Consider the following 18,220-nt stretch of genomic DNA (forward strand, 5'->3'; position numbering starts at 1 on the left):
GCAGAACAATAATTGTCCTGGCTTTCAGATTAGAGCATTAGTAAATTTCTTATATGTATGGTCAGATATTATCATATTCATTTAGTCAAGAAATTTACAAACAATAATTGTCATATTATGGAATGTCATTATTTTGTGTATGTTGTCAGGTGGTAGGATAGACTTTTCATTGAGTGTCTTACTACAAATGTTTTGTGACTTTTGATTGGTCATTACTTGTTTGTGTATGTGTATATGTGCGTGTGTGTGTCTGAGAGAGAGAGACAGAGACAGAAAGAAATTGGTTGCTACTTTTAGTGATACCTCACACAGTAGTATTTCTAAATTTCAGTCATTCGTAGAGCATCCTCATAATTTTTACAATACCTGCATGTAATTTATGCTGTCTTTTAAAAATTCACCTTGTTTTTATTTATTTCACCAGTGTAAATGAAAAATCAGTATCATATACTTTAAATGGATGATAGCCTTAAAAATAAAGCAAAAACAAAACAACGTTACTAAATTCTGGCTAGAAAACTATTGTTTTCCAAAGACTCTGAGACATGTTCTCATTTTCTTAAAATGAGATAAGCAATGATAGACAGGTATAGGAGACATACCAATAGCTAACTGAAGATTTCTGATTGAAAGAGAATTGAAAAGAAAATATATTTTTTCTTTTGGGATTCAGTACCCTTTTAGTGTATGTCCATGTACTATATAAAATAATCTTGTGTATCATCTAAATTCATTTTGGGTACCATACTAAGTTATTTGCTATACCACTAGTAGTTCATGTTCTACATTTTGAGAAGTACTGCCCCAGAGTTTTTCTTTTCTGTCCCTAAGTGTAAGCTTCTTAATAAGAAGAGGCATCACAGTTGGGAAAACAAAACAAAACAAAAAACATAGCTTTCCTTATAATACCTTTGTTTATTTACTTGAAAACAATTTATCCCATGCTTACTGGCACTGAACAGCATAGCTCTTTGCCATGCTTTGATTGTGATAAAGAAATATGGAACAAGCCAAGGCACCATGTGACTAAGGGGCCAGATCTACCAGAGAGTCAGAATCATCAAGGTGGAACTTTATAAAAGTTTATTCCAGGCCTACTAAGTTAAAATTGTTGAGACCGTAGACTAGAAATTTTTATTTTAAACAAGTTTCCAGGTGATTCTTATGCAACTCTTTTGCTGTCTATCCAAGGATTGGTATTTGAGAACTACTAGTATAGACGTGGATATAGCACTTGAATAGAACCATTCCTTGTATAGCATTTGTATAGGGTCGTGCCCTTGCTTAAGGCTGTCCCTAGAGGAGTGTGGGCCTGGCATAATTCCCCTGGTGCAGACCTACCCTATTATGTGGAACTTATTCAAACACATACATGGGTACTGATCTGTGTAATATATATGTGCATGCATGCGCAGGCACACACACGCATCAAGAAGCATAATGTTTGTTGTCTTGCATGGGGCCCAGGGAAGTTACCTTGGTTGTAATACCTAAGGGTAACTAAGTTATACCTAAGTAATACCTAAGGTAACTAAGTTACCTTAGTTGTAATACCTAAGGGCCAAGCCTATCTTCAAGTCATGTTTCACAAGTTTTATTTATTTTCTTCTTTATTTGCATCCTTGTTTTTTTTAACTAATCTGTAAGTTCCAGAATGGCAAGGATCTTATTGATCTTGCTTATTGACAATTGCTAGATATTGTCTGATGTACGGTGTGGATTCCTAAAATATGTGTTGTGTGAGTGGATTATGAAGAGAAAACAAGTAAACCAAATATACAAAAGTATAGAATGGGGAGAAAAGTATAAAGTATATAGGACACTAATCTTTATCCTAAGGTAACTATAATCCAATTCTACATTGACTGGTCCATTTAGAGGTAGGTGATATATTTAGAATCCTCTTTTCTAAATGAATTCTTTAAAAGAACTTCACTTCTATTCATCTTTAATATCCACCCACCCTCACCTCTGTATTCTTCACTTTTAGAGTTAGAGTAGAAGTTGATCATTCATACTACCTTTGTAAAGCTGTGCATGGTAAGTGAGCTCACAGGATTATTTCTGTATTGAAGAGGTAGATTTTCACAGAAATACATATGCAGCATTGAACAGTGCTATCTTTTCTATGAAAAAAATAAAGGGCTATTTTCTTACAGGCATATAGTAACTGGTAGTGGAACACTATAGGATTTCTACAAGGAGAAGAGTTATGAAACTAGGAGTGCTTGCAAAAATTTTTTAGAAAAGTGGAACTTGGCCTGAGTTCTCTTGAGAAATATATTCTGCAGAGGCAAGGGAAGAGGGAGAAGAATGTCTTAGGAGGAAAACCACATGAAAAAGCCTTGGAGTTTAGAATAAGTACATTGTCCTGGAGGCAGGGGGCAAACTACTGGTCTGGCTTGAGTGGAGGGCGTATATTGAGGGATAATGGCTATTTAACATATTTATTTTCTATTTTTCCTACTTCTTCATACCTATTATATCTGCCGCCTCCTTCTTTAAGATTTCTAGTTACTTGGTCATTAGCTGTTCTTTTGGCCAAAGTCACCTCTCTTCACCCTGGATGCATTATAATCAGCTATTCTATAAATACAAAGTTCTCAGAAAAAGAACACACCTCTCAACCTGCCTCCCTATATCTTTATTGTTCCCTGTTTCTTTGTCCTTTCATTGCTAGGCATTCAAATGAATGACCCAGTGCAGCCAAAAATTAATTAGTTAATTAAAAAAAAAGAGCCTGGAAGTGAATTAAGTCACTTCTTATATTCCATTGACAAGAACTAGTCCCATCTAGAAGCAAGATGAGCAAGGTGGCTAGCAAATAGAGATCCTAGTTAGGCGGCTGTTTTCCACTGAAGAGGGTTCATAGATTTTAGTAGATCACTGACCATATCTGTCACAGTCTGCCTATCTGCCACCAAATATCCCCTTCTTCCCTCACACAGAACATGCGTTTGTCCTCTTCCAGGAAAATCACTTGAAGTTCCATCATTCAAGTTCCACTTGAATCTAGCTTGAAGTTCAGGATCTTTGAGTGTTGGATAAGCCAGATCCAGATAGACTCCCTGTGATCCAGTGACCTGTGAACCAAGACAAGTTACTTCTCCCCTCCCTCACCTTCTCACTCTACCTGAACCTCATTTCTGGTATGTTTTGTTAGAGCAGGGATAGGTTAACTGGAAAAAAATGGTGCTCTTATTTGCAAAAGGGAGAAATAGAGAATGAAGAGCAGTTACTACTCTACAGCAATGATAAATGCTCCTGGGCAAGCTTTGTGAACCTAACAGGCGGGTGCCCCGCTGCCATGATAGTAGAGGAATGTCCTTTCTTAGACCTTAACTCTCCATGGGCCCTGACTCTACCCTGCAGCTGGTTTTTCCATGTCCATTTATTACCCCACATGGCAGTGAGTTATCCTCTCTGAAATGGGTTTGGAGGATTTGATCTCTTGGGACTGCATAGTTTTCTAGCCCACTTCCTGTGGTTAAAAGTTTTGGGGCCTGAGAGCTGTTTTATAGACTTAGGCTCTTAAAGGCCAGGTTCTTGATTTCTTAGGCAATATAGACTTAAGCAAGTATCAACTTCTCATTTATTTGCTTGCAGTCAGTTTAATATTTCAGTAAATACACACAAAGTTGTTTTCTTCCCTCTAAATACAATTCTGAAGTCTGATTTATTTCTTTAGTTCTTATGCCTTTTAATGGCACTTACCTTGAGGGCCTTTGAAGTAGGCTCAGATGGGAAGTAACCTCCTCAATCTGATTTTTGTCTTAGGATTTCGTTTCTCTGTTTAAAAGTTTTAATGGCCCTTTGTTCAAAGCTCAAAGCCTTTTTCTGGCTTAACCTTCTACATTTTGTGTCCACACACAGTTGGCACTCACTTTTCCTGGCCCTGAGAGGCCCTCGATTACTAAAATCTTTCATTTCTGCTCTCAAACCAATCTCTCCTGAGCTCGTCATTCTTGAAATCCCTTGCTCAGTATAAGTAAAAGCCAACACACACTACATCTCTTGCCCTTTACAGCTATTTTAGAGAAAATAAGCTTGAAAGTTATGTGGTCTATCTTCCCAGCTGTTGCAGGCCACAGTTTTATTTTGCTACTGCATTATTGGATCTTAAATTTTCAATCCTCAAGTATCTATTCCCTTGCTTCCTGCTCCTGACTTACAGGCCAATGCATATTTAGGTCTATGTTAAGACCAGTACAGTAAGATACTGATTTCTGAATTGTTTGGGGTAATGCTATTTGCTCTAGAAATAAACCTACAAACTTCAGAAGGTTAATATAATAGAAATTTAGTTTTTATTCACATAATAGTTAATTTAGGGTGCCTCTAATCTGCGTACTATTTTTCCGTGCAGTGACCCCATTCTGTGCCTTCGCCTTACTCTAGAGCTTTGCTGTCCTCTTCACATGGTGGAAAATGAAGGAGAACCTGAAGAGGCATATCTCTTTCTTAAAAACCTTGGCCTGGAATTGACACATAACATTTTTACCTACACTCTGTTTGCCAAGAACTAATCAGATGGCCACACCTGGATGCAAGGATTGCTTCTCAGCAGTAATTCTGCTCTGGAGGAGGGAAAGATGAATTGTGATGGAAAGCTAATCATTTCTCTGTCACATCTAGAATGCCTTGTCCCTCTCCACTCCCAACTTCTCTCTTACCATTAGGAAAGATGATATGACTGAAACTCTATTATGTTAGAAATAAAAAATTAGCAAAACTAGAAACTATCTCTGCCTGAATTCATGGATATTTCATGATGATGAGGGAGATAGGTAATAATAAAATCACAAAAATCAATATATACTTGGAACTGTGATAAATGTCATGGGGGACATGCATGCTAGCTTGGACTAGTTATCTATTAGGAGGATTTGATCTGGTGAAGGAGAATGGAAAAAGGATCTTGAGGACTGGTGATTGCTCTTGAGCTGAAAGTGAATAAGAATTTACTGTGTGAAAAGGAGGGAAGGACATGTGCAAGGGAAAAGGGGAAGTAGCATTTATAAAGGTTCAGTGGCTAGGCAACTAAAAGACCAGTGTTGCTAGGAGTGAAAGACATGGGTAGGTGCATGATATAAATTGAGGCTGGAGTAGTAGGTAGGGATCACATCTTTTTCGCCATGTTAGGAATTTTGATAGTTATCCTAGGTACAATGGGAAGCAAATGAAATTATTTTAAACAACAAGATGATACAGTTGGATTTGTACCTTGCGAATATTACTCTTGATTGTAGTATGGACTAGGAAAAGAATGGATAGTAATATACAAGTTAGTAGGCTATTGAATAGGCAATGTGAGAAATGATGATGGATTGGATTGGGGTGATAGTAATGGAGGTCGATTGCAGTGGAGATATTACACAGATATTTAGGATTAATGTTGACAGAAAAGTAGACTTGACAAATGGAAAAGATATACGATGTTCTCCTAGAGAAAGTGTCAATATCATAAAGATATTCTTCTATGTAGAGTAATTCAAAAATTAACAAAATTTCAATAAGAATATCTCCAGGCATTTTTTTTTTTTTTTAAATTTCAGGAACTAGGCAAAAATAGGCAGGAAAACTTTGAAAGCAGAGAGCATTGGAAGGGGCTTAGCCATGCAATGTTAAGAATGACTCTTATATTTCTAATTTTCACAACTCAGTGTTTGATGACACCATTTATTGGGATAGGAAACGTGCAAAGGCTAGTTTAAAGTTCACAGAACTCTAAATTCTGCTGCAAATTCCTGGTTATCTTGTTTAGATGCTGGAGAGTGTCTGACTATTCAGCTCAGAAACAGACCAGAGCTTAAAAATCAACCATGTGGCACTTGAGGTATTCTGAAGGGGATTTAATTTTAAGAAGTCATTGAGCTTTTGTTTCTGGCAGGTCAGATGGGAATGAAAACAGACAGAAAGAAGGATAGAGATCTGAGGTAATGGAGGAGCATAGGACAGGAAATAAGAAATAGTGGGATAAAAGCCATTTCTCTCAATGGGATATGAGGGTATCTAAACAAGACATAGTTTTACATTTTCACATTTTTAAAAATTTACCTTGGCCAGCAAATCTTTTACGGAAGCAATTCGTGGACTCAGAAATGTTTTGGAATTTTTGTTAGGCCAGTTAAGAAGTGCAGACCATTGCATGTTTAGGATTTTGCTCCTTTTTATTCTAATACATCTTTCACATGAACAGTTTTGTTCATATAAAAAACCGTCCAAAGTGGCCACTGTAATTCTAAAATATGCTTAGTGAAATTATGCTATTTGGAACAATAAGTGTAAAATTTTAAATTATAGTATAAATATATGTAAGATGATGGAAAGTTTGAATCTAACTTGGAGGGGGTATGGGCCTAACCTGAAACACAGGCATAAGAGTCTGGCAGTGTCGGTCAGTATGTTGCTTGTACACCTTATGTCTTGGGCCCCAACTTAGTGGTTGGTTTCTTAAATTGGAGACCTGATAAATCTGTAATTCTAGGAAGATGGAAGGTTTGGTAGTGATTTCTCTCAGAGGCGTTTTCTCTCATGACAAAAAAAAAAAAGAAGAAACAGAGGAAAGTTTTTATGGTATTCTGACAAGTGGCCCAGGGCGAAGTTTCTACTAAGGATTTTAAAATGGTGTAAGAGAACATCTGAACCTGTCAATCCTTAAGTCTGGCTCCAGGATAGCTTTAGTAGCTAATGCCTGTTACTTCTCTATGAACTTCCTCTTACAGACTCAGAGCAAAAAGTGACAAAGAGAGAGAGACATATTAGTATTGTTAGTAATGAGATAGATTTCCGCCTGGGTAACAAGTTTTCAAATTTGACCAGATAATGACAACGGCTCTGCATTCCTACAAGACAAAGTAACCCAGCATTTGGGAGCTTTAACAAAAGGAGAGCAGAGTCCAGCTTCAACAGGAAGATTCACTTACAGCACCGTTGGAGTTAGAGAAACCACCAGGAGGGAGGCCTGAGTGTCTCAGAGGAAAAAACTATTTCTATTTAAGTTGAGCGTCTTAGATGTGGCAGCCAGGAGGGTCTGTTTAGATCTTATTGGACTTCCAGGGTTGTCAACTGCCAACTCACCGAAGGACCACCATGATAACTGAATGATCTGTTAATACCAAGCAAAGCAGAGCTTATGATTATGCCGTAAGGGAGAGCACCACCTTTACAGTCTTCGTAATATCTCCAAAAGGTTAACGGTAGATATTTATAGGGCTTTGGGGTCTGGGCTCCAGTAGTTTAAGGTAGGGCTTTGAATGAGGGAATCTAATTAGCAGAGTTGGTGATATAGAAGTCTAGGATTAATGGACACAGAGGTTAGAGTCTTAAAGCAAGTCTTGGTAAATAAACAGGTATTTGATAGGGAAGGGATTTGTCCTATTGGTGATGTCTTGTCCTGAGAAGGGGACTGTTTGCCCGGATTAAGAATCTGTTGTTTTGAGAAGGGAGCTGATCGATGATTGAGCAGACTGCTGTTCAGGCACATGATTTATGGGAAGGTCCTGAAGCAGATAATGAAGCTATTTACTGGTTTATGGCATTATTTTCCTGACAAGAATTTCCTGGAACTCATGATAAGGTCAAGTTGAGGTGGGCGGGCCTCAGTGTTTTGTTCTTTTAGCCAAGCCATGTGAATGTAGGTGGTCTCAGTTCTCACACGTCTTACTAAGGTTATATACACTTTTCCACTAATGTGTTAACACATTGGTAGATTTATTCCAAGAAACCTTATAGTTTTAGTTTCCATTGTAAGTGGTCTTTTATGTAAAATTACATTTTTATGTGTTTTACTGATGTATGGGTCTGCAGTACATTTTTGTATAACATTCTTGTCTCAGATATTCTTGAATTTTTGTAATAGAGGAAACCATATCCTCAACAATGAATCTTAGTTCTGCCTTTCACATTATTTATTTGTCTTGACCTACTAGGATTTTCAGTACATTGTTAAGTAGAAGTGGTGATCAGGATGTGGCAGACATTTATTGCTTATTGGCTATTCATGTCGCCTCCCGTATTTTCAAGCCCTCTTGCAGGTGTATGGGGCCTAGTTCCAGCCAATGGACCATACATGTAAATTATGTGGATCCCTTCCAGGGTGCAGCATAGAAGAACTGACATGAACTCTCTCTTGTTATAGTGATAATGAGGTCTCATGTTCTAGATGGTACAACTATAAGTTGTTCAGCCTGTCTCATCAGCCCGGGTCCTTGGGCAATTTTGTGAAGTGTGATTCTCTTGCTAACCTATATTACCATAAAGCACAGGGAAAAATGAACCTTTATTATGTTAAGCCACTAATTTTCAAACTTAATTTGCTCTTGCAATGCAGCCTGATATGCTGCAGCATGAACTAATACTGTGTTGTCTTGATCCTGTCTTTGATAAGATCATGTCGAAGGTTTCACACCTATGAATGTTATTTGCAGTAGATTTTTGTTAGATATCCTCTAGCAAGTTAAGGAAGTTCCCTTTGAAATTCCTTGTTTGCAAGGTATGTATATGTTTTAATTACGAGTGGTTGTTGGATGTTATTGAATAATTTTTTCAGCATCTATTGAGTTGATAATGATTTTTCTATAGTGAATTAATAGATTTTCTATTGATAACCCATTCTTGTATTCTTTGAATGTACCCAGCTTAATCATGTTGTATTCTTTTTTTGAACATCACTAAATTTAATTTGTTAATATTTTACTTAAGATATTTTGTCACATATGGTCACTAGTAAGAGTGGTCTCTAATTACCTTTCTTCTGCTTTTCTTGAGTGGTTTGGTAGCAATGTTATGATCACATCATAAAATTAATTGGGGGATATTTAATTTCTTCCTTGGGAACAGTTTGTCGGTTTGTTCCTTGGCTCTTTTTATTGGGTTGTTAGTAAAACAGATTGTTAGCACATCTTCTGTGGAACTTTCCTCATAGGCATCCTGTGAGGCCTGGGCTGTGGGAATTTTCCATTTTTTTCTGCTGTGGATCTCTCATAGTTCACTGGCCTGGGACCCCTACCACTTAATAGCTGTTTGACGTTGCTTCAGTTTCCTCTCCTGTAAAGTGTAGGTAATAAAAATACCACATAGGGTCGTTGTGAGGATTAAACAAGTTATTTATATAAGTGCATTGAACAGTGGTCTAAGAAGGGAGGAATTTCCCCCTACCCCCTAAAGATGGACACACTTAGGAATTACTTATCATTTTCATTGCCTTATTTTAGAATTTAGAATTTCTTCTAAATTTTTCTTCCGTGTAAAGAAAGTACATCTTCCTTAAACCAAACCAGATAGTTGAGCATATGTATTTTTAAATTGATAAGGTAGGAATGGATCATTCCCTTCAGTAGGATTCAAAAGGAATGTTTTCAGCAAAATTGAGAAACTGATCTCAGTTGCCAATATCTGCTTCTCTCCCTTTTGAATCAGAACTGTGCTTTGTTCTTACTACCCTGAAAATAGTACCTCTACTGCACTTCTTTCCTATAGTCTTCATTCTCAACTACTTCCCAGCAAATTCCATTAGAGTTATTTTTATTTATTTCTTAAGTTTTATGTCCCATGACAAAGGAGAAACTTTAAAGCATGGTGTGTAGTACCAGGCACTAAATGGGCTTTCAACAAATATTTGTTGGATAAGTGAATTTCCTGGTTCCTATTTATACTTAGTGGTTCTCTATTCCATTAATTTGACCTTGAAGTTCCTATAAATATAAAATTTTCATGGGCATAAATATTATTTAACTTATGAACTTATTGTGTAAACAACTTTTCAGGAACCTTATTTCATAAGTATGGTATAACCAAACCATTATGTATCACATATTTGAAAAGTATGTCATTTAATTACATTACATTTATATAATTACGATGAATTTGGTGTATGAAATTTTCTTTTCTACCTGTAACAATTTCAGGTTGGTTTAAAAATATTAGATTTTATCTTGATACATTGCAACATTTGCAATATTGGAATTATTACATTTCTGAGATCTTAGAAATGGCATTTAAAGAACTATTTCTGTAAATGTAAAACAAAAAAAAAACTGTTTATGCTGAAATATGAAGGTTGCTGTAAACAGAGGAAATAAATACTGTTGTCTTTCATAACTCGGGCCCTCTGCTTTGTGTTTGTACTAATTTTGCTACTATTTTCTGTAGCAAACCTGTAAGATAATTTCCCCAGTTTATAGAGAAGGAAATAAAAACTTAGAGTACGTGATTTGCTCAGGGTCGCATAACAAGCAGGGATTTGAACCCTGTTCTTTGAACACTCCAAGGCAGGGTTCTTGAGGAGTCATCCAAGAAATGTAACTCTTCTGTTACGAGCCAAAGAGATAACATTCCATTTGGCTTTAGGACGTGAATAAGCAACCTATGGAAAACTCACAAGAGCTACAAAAACGTTTTCTTAAGCTGAGTTTTACGGTTGAAAATTTGAAGTGGATTCTTATCAAAGACTTACCCCCTTATTATACCTTCCGTTCCCCATTTAGATAAATAATTTTCCAAAACAAATATTTATTCTAATTCCATGGAAGGAATACATCCCAGCTGTGTCCCCACTGCACAATTACTTATTGTATATCTATTTAGTTATAATTTCCTTCCTCATTGTTTTATCGTTACTTGTTTTTTCATGTCTCTCATTCTGGATTGTAATATCTTTGAGGTCTCCTGTTATATTTACCTGTGACTACTGTCTCCTACCTTGTTCAGTATTTGATACATAGAAGATGCTTAATAAATGTCAGATAGTATTGAGTTGCAGCATTCAAGGTTCTCTACAGTGTGCCCCTCTCCACCTCTGTGATATTCTCTCTGATTACTTTCCTACAGAACTAGCCAAGTGACTGTACTCATTGTTTATCTTTCCTTGTGCCTTTTCCTCTACTTGGAATGCCCTATCTCCCCCTTTTCTCTACTTATGGCCTTGATTCCAATCCACCTCCTCCATGAGACCTCCACCATTTAGACCATTAGAAGTCTATAAATGTCCTTCTGCAGATATTGTCGTTAAGATGTATTTGCCACCTAGCATATCTCACTGTCAGTTTTCTTTGTGTTAATACCCTGTATCATCTGGTTTGTGATTTCAAATCCCTGTACCTCTCTAGATCTGTGTGTTAGCTAATATGTTGTTCAAGAGATTCTCAGTGAATATTCTGATAAAGAGAAAAAAAGTCAGTTGTAGTCACCTAGAAGAGGCTTTATTTAAAGCGTTGCTGACTAGTTTGTGGAGAAATTTTAGTAAACAAAAAATGAAATGGTCTGCCAGCCAGCATGACTCAAATGGCATTGAAATTAATGAAGAGAAAATAATCTCTCTACTATAAGCCAAGTGACTCATATTTGGATATAATTCTAGAAACAGCATTATAGCACTTTTTTTTCTTTTCTATCAGTCTCTTAATATATACACTTGTATTTATTGGTCATGGACCTTTTTGATCTTGTTTTTGACATTCACCGTGTTTTTACTTTGTCTCTGTGAACAGCTAACAATAGAGCACTTTTCAATTTTTTCTTTTATTCAATCTGGATCACATATTTCTTGGTCAGTTATTTGGGACTGTAACTGAGTCATTTGAATTACATGCTGTTTGGTTCTGGGATGAAAGCTTGATTCTCTCAGCTGACTGCTGGCTCACCATATGTTGCTGTAATTCTGGAAAACAGTGAAAATTGTGGTAGGGTTGAAGTAAGAAGCCATGTTGGAGTGGTGTCTTAATAATAAAGGACTTATATTTGTTGTATAACTAATTCACACACCTAGGCATTCTGCAAGATACTTTAAATAAATGACGGAAGATCTATAAGGTAGCTGTTATTAACCCTGTTTTACATACAAGTGAAATGAATCTGAGAAAGATTAAAGGTCATATTGACCTTCTTAAAAGGTCAAATATTTCGTTGATAGTAACTGCTAGGACATAAGCTCATAAAGGCAGGGATTTCGTTGTGTTCACTGTTGTAATCCCAACATTTAACATGGTGACTGGAAGTTAAGTATTTGTTAAATAAATTCAGTTCCTCTCTCTCATTTTCTCTTTTTTTTTTTTGTGGTGTTTTTGTTCTTTTAATTAATGTTGCTGGTTCATAATATCCCCGGTGATGTATCTCATTAGTTCAGGAAAGTTTTTCTTCTATTTTGTCTTTCAATAATTTTTCTACTCTGAGAATTTTTAACTCTTTCACTATAGTTTGGGAAAGTTCAAAACTATGCACGTTACGTTGTCAATTTGATAAAGCCAAATAGTGCCAATTCTACTTTTTCCTATGTCTAATGCCATTTAAATGATATTATATAGTTATTAATTTTTTCAGTTCTTTCATTTGATCTGACAGGTCCCCTAAATTTTCAATCAACCATCTCAGTTTTCTTTTTTTTTTTCATTGATAGAATTGACATTTTCTCGAATTTATTTAAGATTTCAAGACGACGGAATTCTAAAATTTATGTCGTCCATAAATAGCTTGCTCTGGAGTGAATAAAGAGATGGACCATACTTGGTGTTGTGGAAATATGAATTATGGATTTTTAGCTTAGGTCTAAGATAATGATGAAATCTGGAATAGCAGAGGTAAGAGCATGGTGGAGATAAAACTTTTAAATTTACTGAGTTTTGGTCACATGTGGAAAATCCAAACAGAGCTGCCTTACAGAGAAATGGGTATCCAGATCTGGATTTCCAGAGATATGTCTTGGAAAGCTAAGTCTTGTCCATAGATAAGTGTTTCAAAGATTACTGTACACTTGATAATAGAAGCAAAGGAAATCAACCAAAGAGAAGGTACATGAGACAGGGGCAGAAAGTGTGACATTGGAGAGCAGCCACTGATTTCAGTGATGAGATGAAGGATGAAGAATGTCCACTGGACCATGAAAAGAGGTGACTAAGGAAACAGAGGAGGAGAAATTCAGGAGAGAAGACCTAAAAGAGGACTGACCAGTGACAAATGCTGCAGAGGCCAAGTAGTATGAGAACTGGGAGGAAAAGACAGGATTTATAAAATAAGTTGTGGAAGAGTAGGTTTTGATGAAACATTATAAGTACAGGAGAGGTAGAAAAATAGCAATATGTTTAGTCTGCACCTTCAACAAGTTTTTTTAATGTACAAAAGAAGAGAGATAAAAATGGGAGAGATCAGGCATGAATTGCATTAAAAGTTGGGAGCCCGTTGAAGTGAAGAAGCTGGAAATACAGATAGCATGCTAATAATGAATGGAGGGAAGTTCAAAGGATGTGAAAAAGAATGGGGATAAAGCACAGATGGAGGTAGGTGTTATTCTTGGATCGAAGAAACTTCTGAGATTAGATAGAAGGGAGCATACATGTGTGGACTCAGTAGATTCACAGGAGAGCAGAGGTAGCATGTTAGAAACATCTGTGTGAGAGTGTGTCAGAGGATTTAAAGAACATTATGGGAAGGATGTATTAATTCCAATGAGGATGCTGGCATTAGAGAATGTCAAAGTAATTTGAGTGTCCATATCATACTGACAATAATAAATTCATAATAAAACTAACCAATCTATATGGTTAATTTAATTTTTTTTCTAGAAGCATTTAGTGTCTTGGGTACATTGGCATAGTATTTGCAGGGAATATATGCCAGAGAAGAGATAAGAAAGCTGGGTCAATACAAAAGAGGGTTTGAAGTCTACCCTAATCAGGACCTAGGATGGTTAGGTTTACCAGATAACTGCCATATCTCTGGGGCCTCTAGTGAAAACGCAGCCATGAGTCACCATGTTTTCAGTTACGTCAACACTATCATCCAGACACCATTGGGTCAGGAATAGGAACCCAAAGGCAACCAACAAAGGATGGGGCTATGAGATGTGCCTGGTATGAAAAGTCTGCCCAAGGGTGATGTTTTTGTGTGTTACAACACAACTAATCCACTTTCTCTGTGATATGTACATGATATAGTAGGGATGTGCATTATAAAACAATACTTGAACTAAGGGATAAAATCATAAGATAAAAATGTAACAGAAAGAACGTTGGTGGATTGGAAGCATAAAGAAAATAAATGTAAGCAGAAGGGCAAGTTAAATTTTAAAATTTTACCTAGCATAGCTTAATTCTATTTTTTTTTAAATGGCAGTTCTTTTTTTTTTTTAAGAGCAGTTTTATATTTACATAAAAAACACAAAGATAGTACAGAGAGTTCTCATATACTCCATACCCAGTTTCTCATATTATTATCATCTTATTTAGTATGGTACCTTTGTTATAATTGATGGATCAATATAGATATATTATTATTAACTAAAGTCCTTAATTTACTCAGATTTCCTTGGTATTTACCTATTTTTTTTTTAGCATCTTTATTGGAGTATAATTCTTTACAATGGTGTGTTAGTTTCTGCTTTATAACAAAGTGAATCAGTTATACATATACATAAGTTCCCATATCTCTTCCCTCTTGCATCTCCCTCCCTCCCACCATCCCTATCCCACCCCTCTAGGTGGTCACAAACCACCGAGCTGATCTCCCTGTGCTATGCAGCTGATTCCCACTAGCTATCTATTTTACGTTTCGTAGTGTATATATGTCCATGCCACTCTCTCACTTTGTCCCAGCTTACCCTCCCCCCTCCCCATATCCTCAAGTCCATTCTCTAGTAGGTCTGCGTCTTTATTCCCGTCTTGCCCCTAGGTTCTTCATGACCATTTCTTTTTGTTTCTGTTTTTTAGATTCCGTACATATGTGTTAGCATACGGTATTTGTTTTTCTCTTTCTGACTTACTTCACTCTGTATGACAGACTCTAGGTCCATCCACCTCACTACAAATAACTCAATTTTGTTTCTTTTCATGGCTGAGTAATATTCCATTGTATATATGTGCCACATCTTCTTTATCCATTCATCTGTTGATGGACACTTAGGTTGCTTCCATGTCCTGGCTATTATAAATAGAGCTGCAATGAACATTGTGGTACATGACTTTTTGAATTACAGCTTTCTCAGGGTATATGCCCAGTAGTGGGATTGCTGGGTCGTATGGTAGTTCTATTTTTAGTTTTTTAAGGAACCTCCATGCTGTTCTCCATAGTTGCTGTATCAATTTATATTCCCACCAACAGTGCAAGAGGGTTCCCTTTTCTCCACACCCTCCCCAGCATTTATTGTTTGTAGATTTTTTGATGATAGCCATTCTGACCAGTGTGAGATGATATCTCATTGTAGTTTTGATTTGCATTTCTCTAATGATTAATGATGTTGAGCATTCTTTCATGTGTTAGTTGGCAATCTGTATATCTTCTTTGGAGAAATGTCTAGGTCTTCTGCCCATTTTTGTATTGAGTTGTTTCTTTTTTTGATATTGAGCTGCATGAGCTGCTTGTAAATTTTGGAGATTAATCCTTTGTCAGTTGCTTCATTTGCAAATATTTTTTCCCATTCTGAGGGTTGTCTTTTTGTCTTGTTTACGGTTTCCTATGCTGTGCAAAAGCTTTTAAGTTTCATTAGGTCCCATTTGTTTATTTTCGTTTTTATTTCCATTTCTCTAGGAGGTGGGTCAAAAAGGATCTTGCTGTGATTTATGTCATACAGTGTTCTGCCTATGTTTACCTCTAAGAGTTTGATAGTGTCTGGCCTTACATTTAGGTCTCTCTCATTCTCTCTTGAACTTAACTCCAGATTATCACTCCCGTCATTCCACCAAAGCAGCTCTTTTTTAAAAATTATTTTAATTTATTTTTGGCTGTGTTGGGTCTTTGTTGCTGCACACAGGCTTTCTCTAGTTGTGGCAAGCCGGGGCTACTCTTCGGTGTGGTGCATGGGCTTCTCATTGCGGTGGCTTCTCTTGTTGCAGAGCATGGGCTCTAGGTGCATGGGCTTTGGTAATTGTGGCACACGGGCTCAGTATTTGTGGCTCACATGCTCAGTAGTTATGGCACATGGGCTTAGTTGCTCCGCGGCATGTGGGCTCTTCCTGTTCCAGGGCTCAAACCCATGTCCCCTGCATTGGCAGGCGGACTCTTAACCACTGTGCCACCAGGGAAGCCCCCACCAAAGCTACTCTTATTAATATTATTTATGACCCCCCCCCCCCGCTGCTAAAATCCAGAAGTTCATTCCTAGCCTTTTCTGCCTTGACCTGTCAGCAGTACTTGACCGAGCTAGTTACTCCTCCTCCTTGAAATACATTATATAATTGACTTCCAGAATAACACATTCTCCTTTTTCTTCCACTTCTTCCCTGGCCATTCCTCAGTTTGTTTCCTTCTCATCTTCCCAGCCTCTAAACAGTGGAGTCTTCCCAGGGCTCAGTTTTCAGGTGTTTCCTATTTATGCTCACTTCCTTGGTTATATCACCTAGTGCCATACTTTTAAATGCCATTTAGACTCTGGAAATTACCAGCTTGTACATTTATCCTGGACTCTTCTCCTGAACCTCTGCTTTAATAGTTTGGATGATGAATAGATGTGTGAAGCTCAACATGTCCAAAACCAGACTCCTAATATCTTACTCTTCCACCTGTCCATTTGGAAGGGTATAGCTAATTCATACAAACTCAACTCTTCCAGTTGATTTCACCCGAAAACTTTGATGTTATCCTTGATAGTCAGTCTGTGCAAATCCTGTTGGCTGTATCTTCCAGATGACTTCTGAATCTGATCACTTTTTGCCTCCACTGCTATCACTCAGAATCAAGCCAGCGTTCTTTCCATACTTTGTTGTAATAGTTTCTTAACTGATTTCCTTGCCTTTGCCCTTGGGCCCACTATAGACTGTTCTCGACACAGTAGCCGAGGAGATCTTACTTACAAAAAAATAAAAAGAGCTTATTTTTCCTCTGTTTAGAATAGAAGGCTAAATCCTTAAAATTTACCTTATTTATTACTTTATTTCCTACTATTCTGTCTAGCCCTGTTGGCTTCCTTGCTATTTCTAACTATCAGGCATGCACCCTACCCCATCCACAGGATCTTTGTGTTTATTTTTCTCTCTTTCTGGAATGTTCTTCTCACAAATGTCCCCCTGACTTAGGTCTTATGGTCTTCACTAGGGTCTTCAGGCCTTTACTCCCTAGATCTTTACTAGGACAGTCTTCTCTGTGAGGTCCCAATTGACTACTGTATTTAGAATTACAGCTCCTGCCCTACATACCCCTGCCACTCCACCCAGCAGCACTTCTTATTGCCTTTATTTTCTTCCCATGGTATTTACCATCCTTCCAGATACTGTATATTTTACCTATTTATTTTGGGCGGGCAGGTGTGTGTGTGTGTGTGTGTGTGTGTGTGTGTGTGTGTGTGTGTGTGTTTTAACATCTTTATTGGAGTATAATTGCTTTACAATGGTGTGTTAGTTTCTGCTTTATAACAAAGTGAATCAGCTATACATATACATATATCCCCATATTTCCTCCCTCTTGCATCTCCCTCCCACCCTCCCTATCCCACCCCTCTAGGTGGTCACAAAGCACCGAGCTGATCTCCCTGTGCTATGCGGCTGCTTTCCGCTAGCTATCTATTTTACATTTGGTAGTATTTATAAGTCCATGCCACTCTCTCACTTTGTCCCAGCTTAACCTTCCCCCTCCCTGTGTCCTCAATTGAGTCCATTCTCTACTTCTGCGTCTTTATTCCTGTCCTGCCCCTAGGTTCTTCAGAACCATGTTTTGGTTTTTTTTTTGGTTTTTTTTTTTTAGATTCCATATATATGTGTTAGCATACGGTATTTGTTTTTCTCTTTCTGACTTATTTCACTCTGTATGACAGACTCCAGGTGTGTGTTTTTAAATCTCTCTCTCCTTACTAGAATGTAAATTTTACTAGAATATAAGTTCTACAAGGGTAGGAATTTATTCATTTATCTACCCTGATTTATTATGAAGCAATGAATGAGTATGAGGACTAGAATTCTGTTTTGTTTGGCCTCATAGATAAACTAGACTATCATTAGTTCATGTATATTTGTCCTTTGTTTTATATATACATCCCTACCTTTACCCTATTCCTACTCAAAAGCCATTGGAATTGATAAAGTTCTGTAGATTTTGGACATGTGGAATGAATAATCATATGTATTTAATGTCTAGTCATGCAGTGGTAGTAATGACTGCTACATTTTGAAATTTACCTTCAAATATAGCTGTGGCATTATATTTGATTTTTTTACTTTTACAAAGGGTATGTGTGTGTGTGTGTGTGTGTGTGTGTGTGTGTGTGTATAATGTCACTATATATATCCTGTGTGTGTATATA

At 37.1% G+C, this 18,220-nt stretch overlaps 1 protein-coding gene and 1 long non-coding RNA gene across 4 annotated transcripts in view; both read left to right on the plus strand.

Annotated features, from left to right (window-relative positions):
- The window catches only part of SPATA6 (spermatogenesis associated 6), a 153,349-nt gene that overhangs the window by 77,891 nt on the left and 57,238 nt on the right, over positions 1 to 18,220 (plus strand). The window lies entirely within an intron of this gene.
- LOC141276133 (uncharacterized) lies at positions 5 to 17,047 on the plus strand. Its single transcript, XR_012325103.1, has 2 exons — positions 5 to 3,149; positions 4,367 to 17,047. It is a non-coding gene; the product is annotated as an uncharacterized lncRNA (long non-coding RNA).

The sequence above is a fragment of the Tursiops truncatus genome, chromosome 1 (genome assembly GCF_011762595.2).
Source record: "Tursiops truncatus isolate mTurTru1 chromosome 1, mTurTru1.mat.Y, whole genome shotgun sequence".
NCBI lineage: Eukaryota > Metazoa > Chordata > Mammalia > Artiodactyla > Delphinidae > Tursiops > Tursiops truncatus.